Source organism: Theropithecus gelada, chromosome 5 (assembly GCF_003255815.1).
Source record: "Theropithecus gelada isolate Dixy chromosome 5, Tgel_1.0, whole genome shotgun sequence".
Taxonomy (NCBI): domain Eukaryota; kingdom Metazoa; phylum Chordata; class Mammalia; order Primates; family Cercopithecidae; genus Theropithecus; species Theropithecus gelada.
In genome coordinates this window covers 54,972,064-54,977,653 of record NC_037672.1, presented here as the reverse complement: position 1 = coordinate 54,977,653, position 5,590 = coordinate 54,972,064, and the positions used below count along the sequence as shown (strand labels likewise).

Below are 5,590 nucleotides of genomic sequence, written 5' to 3'. Positions count from 1 at the left end.
TAAATTCTTGTTAATTTTTTTTCTTTCTTCTGTTTGTTCTTTGTTATTAGATAAAACATTTTCATGCATAAAATTTGAATACACTTTGTCAATTGAAAATAAAAAGATTCCATAAATTCCAATCATTCACTGTTAAATATCTATGCTGAGTTCTCTTTCCCATCTTGCAAGATAGTGGGTGAAAAGGTTGAGAAGCCAGATCCTAAGGAGAAGAAACCAGAAGCCAAGAAGGCTCATGCTGGTGGCAAGGTACAAAGGGGTAGCCTCAAGACTAAAAAGCCCAGGAAGGAGAAGTCCCATTGCAGCTGAAATCCTGTCCTGGTCAGAGGAATTGGCATGTATTCCCGATCCGCTGTGTATTCCAAAGCCCATGTACAAGAGGAAGCACTCAGCTGCTGAATCCAAGGTTGGAAAGAAAAGGAAAAGGTTCTTGCAACTGTTACAAAACCAGTTGGTGGTGACAAGAACAGTGATACCGGGTGGTGAAACATCACAAAATGCCTAGATATTATCCTACTGAAGATGTGCCTCGAAAGCTGTTGAGCCACGGCAAAAAACCCTTCAGTCAGCACATGAGAAAACTGCGAGCCAGCATCACCCCTGGGACCATTCTGATCACCCTCACTGGGCGCCACAGAGGCAAGCGGGTGGTTTTCCTGAAGCAGCTGGCTAGCGGCTTGTTACTTGCGACAACCTCTGGTCCTCAACCAAGATCCTCTACAAAGAACACGCCAGAAATCTGTCACTGCCACCTCAACCAAAATTGGTATCAGCAGTGTAAAAATCCCAAAACATCTTACTGACGCTTACTTCAAGCAGCAGCTGCGGAAGCCCAGAAACAGGAAGGTGAGATCTTCAACACAGAAAAAGAGAAATACGAGATTACAGAGCAGCGCCAAATCGATCAGAAAGCTGTGGACTCACAAATTTTACCAAAACTCAAAGCTTTTCCTCAGCTCGGGGGCTACCTGCGATCTGTGTTTGCCCTGACGAGTGGAATTTGTTCTCACAAGCCAGGCACGGTAACTCACAACTATAGTCCCAGCACTTCAGGAGGCGGAGGCAGGTAGATCGCTGGAGCTCAGGAATTCAAGGCCAGCCTGGGCAACATGGCAAAACAGCATCTCTACTAAAAACACAAAAAAGAAAATTAGCCAGGTGTAGTGATGCACGGCTGTGGTCCCAGCTACTGGGAAGGCTGAGGTGGGAGGATCAGTTGACCCAGGAGGCAGAAGTTGCAGTGAACCAAGATCACGCCACTGCACTTCAGCCTGGGCAACAGAGTGAGACCTGTCTCAAAAAACAAAAGAAAATAAAAGAAAAAGAAGAAAAAAAGAAATTTATCCTCACAAACTGGTGTTCCGAATTTCTTAAGAACCTAAGTAAATAACTGATTTTAAAAATTATATGCCAAACTATTTTTCATTAAAAAAATTACAGCACACAGGCCGGGCGTGGTGGTTCATGCCTGTAATCCCAGCACTTTGGGAGGCCGAGGCAGGTGGATCACTTGAGGTTAGGAGTTCGAAACAAGCCTGGCCAACGTGGGTGAAACCCCATCTCTACTAAAAACACAAAAATTAGGGCCAGACATGGTGACTCACGCCTGTAATCCCAGCACTTTTGGAGGGACAGGCAGACAGATCACAAGGTCAGGAGATCAAGACCATCCTGGCCAAGATGATGAAACCCCGTCTCTACTAAAAATACAAAAAAAATTAGCCAGGCATGGCAGCACATGCCTGTAATCCCAGCAGGAGAACTGCTCGAACCAGGGAGGTGGGAGTTGCAGTGAGCTGAGATCGCGCCTCTGCACTCCAGCCTGGGCGACAGAGCAAGACTCCGCCTCAAAGAAAAAAAAAAAAAAAACTTCAGCATGCAATTCACCTGGGGTTTAGATAACCAGTTCATTTTTTTCTCATGATCTGCCTCTTCTATGCTACTTCTCTTTTATTCTGCATAGTTTCCTGGATGAACTCAAAGACATCCATGGTTTCAGTTTTCATCTCTCCGCTTTCCCTTTCCTGAGCAGCACACCTGTAAAGCCCACTCCACTGGAAATCTCCACTAGAGTGTCTCCTGAGAGCTTCAAACACCAATCGAACGAAAACAAAATGTATCTCCTACAGGCCCAAGACAATTCTTCCTTTCCCGGTCTCTCTGACGACAGCATGTACCCCATGGCCCAAGCCCACAATCTAGAAGTCATCCTAGGCTCCTCCCTTTCATTCACTTGCATCCTTTTTCCTAAGCTATGCTGTGATTTCTACTTCTTCCACGACTCCTGAGTCAGAGCCACATCGTCTACTCCACCTGCACTTCCTTAAGTCATGTGCTTTGTCACACCTGGATTACTGGGAGAGCTTTTCACATGACAGATGGAGATAAAAAAATAAGCAGAAAAACAGCCTTGAGGGAACACACACGATGCAGGGAGAAGAAATCTATTTTGTATCCTCACAGATAAGAAAAACTAAGCAAATATGAATAAAACAGGTTACCTTTTACAAAGGAGAAGGGCAAGTATTCAGAGAAAAAAATAAAAATATAGTAGCAGAAAAGAAAAACTTATGGTGGTTGGAGGACAAAACTAAAAGGATCTCCCACAAATTGCAGCAAAAGGCAAAGGGATAAAAAACAAGAGAGAAAAGATAAAAAATTAGAAGACCAGTGCAGTACATGAATAATAGTACTTCTTCTAGAGAGTGTAGGGAAAACAAAAAGATAGAAATATACACGAATTAATTTTTAAGATAATTTCCTAGAAGTGAGGGGCATGAGTTTCTAGATTGCAAGGGTTTGAAGCATGTCAAGTAAAATGGATAACGGTAAGAGTAGCTAACACGAACAGTATTAGGGCTTCCTCTGTGCCAGGCACTGTTCTAACTGCTTTAATATATTTAACTCATTTCCTTGTCAAAACCATCATTATCCACCTTTTACACATGTAGAAATTAAAGCTGAGAAAAATTGAATAACCTGTCCAAGACAATACAGTTAGTAAGTGATAAGACTGGCATTCAACTGCAGCTGGCCCGTGCTGTACACTGAGTGCTCTAAATCACTGTACTACATTGGATGTGAATAGACTTACACCGCGATTCCCATCAGGATACTGGGATCTAGGCGAAGATGCCATAAGCTTCCAGGGAGAAAAAGCAGGTCTCAAGGAAGGATCCAGAGTAAAAATGGCTTCGGAATGCTGACAATAATAAAACTAAAAATAAATGAATGGGCTGGGCACGGTGGCTCACACCTATAATCCCAGCATTTTGGGAGGCCAAGGCAGGCGGATCACCTGTGGCCAGGAGTTCAAGACCAGCATCGCTAAACCCTATCTCTACTAAAAATATAAAAATTAGCCAGGCATGGCAGCACGTGCCTATAATCCCAGCAACTAGGGATGCTGAGGCAGGAGAATCGCTTGAACCCAGAAGTCAGAGGTTGCAGTGAGCTGAGACTGGGCCACTGCACGCCAGCCTGGGTGACAGAGCGAGACCCCATCTCAGAAAAAAAAAAAAAAAAAAATGAACAAAGCCTTCAAAATTTTGTAGGAACATTATTTACAACCTACAATGCTATACCTAGCCAAGCTATCAATGACATCTTGAGAGTAAAATAAAGACTCTAGACAAGAAGAACTCAAAAAATTTTCCTCCCATGTACCCTATCTCAAGTAACTACTGGAGAGGATGCTGCACCAAAATAAAGCAGCAAACCAAGAAAGAGGATGATCACACAAGAAACAGGGGCATCTACACAGAAGAGAGTGAAGCGAATCCCCAGGAGGATAATGTCAAAATCACAGAAGGAGAGTTTGCTCTGAGTATGAAAATAAACAGTCCAGGTTAGAGCAGGACAAGACTTCTTACGGGCCTTCTCAGGAAGGTGAAATAATAAAATACATCAGAACGTTTTGAGAGGACTAACAACTGGCAAGGAGCATGGGGTTAACAAATAAATATTTCGTCATAAATGCATGGAAAACTAAGCAATTACTAAATCTAATTACTAAATTTCTAAAACCTGCAAAAAGCAAGTAACAGGGAAGGAAAATTAATCATAGTTTACTACATAGATCAGTTCTGAAATGTTCATGTACTGCTGTGGTATGAATGTTTATGTCCCCCAAGTATTGTATGTACCATTCCCAGGGTAATGATATTAAGAGCCTTTCGGAAGGTGATTAGGTCACAAAGATGGAGCCCTCATGAATGGGACTAATGCCCTTATAAAAGAAGCTCCTCGGAGCTAGCTGGTCGCTTCCACCATGTAAAGACACAGCTAGGGAATTGCGTACTCAAGAAACTGCTCCCGTCTTCACATACGTTCCTATCCTCGTGGATAGGAACTATCTATGAGGAACAGGCCCTCTCCAGGCAGCTGCTGACTCCTTGATCTCGGACTTTCTAGTTTCCATAACTGCAAAAAATAAATTTCTGTTGTGTATAAACTACCCAGTTTATGGTATTTTATTTTATCAGCCCAAATGGACTAAGACACATAGTCACAATAATGTTAACATTTAATACCGATCTAAGACAAATTATAATGTAATCTAATGATATATTTAGAGGGAATAGGAAATGTTCTACATCTGTGGTAAGGTTAAGAAAAAAATAGGCCATGCGCAGTGGCTCACACCTGTAATCCCAGCATTTTGGTAGGCTGAGGCAGATGAATGACTTGAGGTCAAGAGTTTGAGACCAGCCTGGCCAACATGGTGAAACCCGGTCTCTACCAAAACTACAAAAATTAGCCGGGTGTGGTGGCACGTGCCTGTAATCCCAGCTACTAGGGAGGCTGAGGGAGGAGAATCACTTGAATTCGGGAGGCAAAGGTTGCAGTGAGCCAAGATTATGCCATTGCACTCCAGCCTGGGCAACAAAGTGAGACTCCATCTCAAGAAAAAGAAAAGAAAAGAAAAGAAAATGTTATCATCTATATTGGGAAGTCAATAGATTGTGCCTAGAAAGAAAAAAAAAAAAAGAAGTAGTAGTAATACCAACGTGTTATTTCAAGTTTTCGAGTTACGGAGGTAAATAACAAAATAGGTAAAAGAGGTGAAATTAGTTGACTCTACAGTAGAAATGAGTGGTAGTGGCATAGAAAACTATTATTTTATTTATTTTTTTTATTTGTTTTGTTTTGTTTTGAGACGGAGTCTCAGTGGCGCTATCTCGGTTCGCTGCAACCTCTACCTCCCAGGTTCAAGCAATTCTCTTGCCTCAGCCTCTTGAGTAGCTGGGATTGCAGGAGCCTGCCACCACGCCCAGCTAACTTCTGTATTTTTAGTAGAGACAGGGTTTCACCATGTTGGCCAGACTGGTCTCGAACTCCTGACCTCAGGTGATCCACCCACCTCAGCTTCCCAAAGTGTTGGGATTACAGGCATGAGCCACTGTGCCTGGCCTATTTTATTTTAAGACAGGGTCTTTCTCTGTTGCCCAGGCTGGAGTACAGTGGTGCAATCATAGCTCACTGTAACCTCAAATTCCTGAGCACACAAGGGATTTTCCCAAGTGGCTGGGACTACAGTCATGTGTCACCACATCTGGCTAATTTTTTTTTTTTTTTTTTTTTTTTTTTG

The 5,590-nt window shown here is 42.7% G+C and overlaps 1 pseudogene; it reads left to right on the top strand.

The window, feature by feature from the left end:
• The first annotated feature begins 235 nt into the window (after positions 1–235).
• Positions 236–990, top strand: LOC112624304 (annotated as a pseudogene).
• Positions 991–5,590: the final 4,600 nt, after the last annotated feature.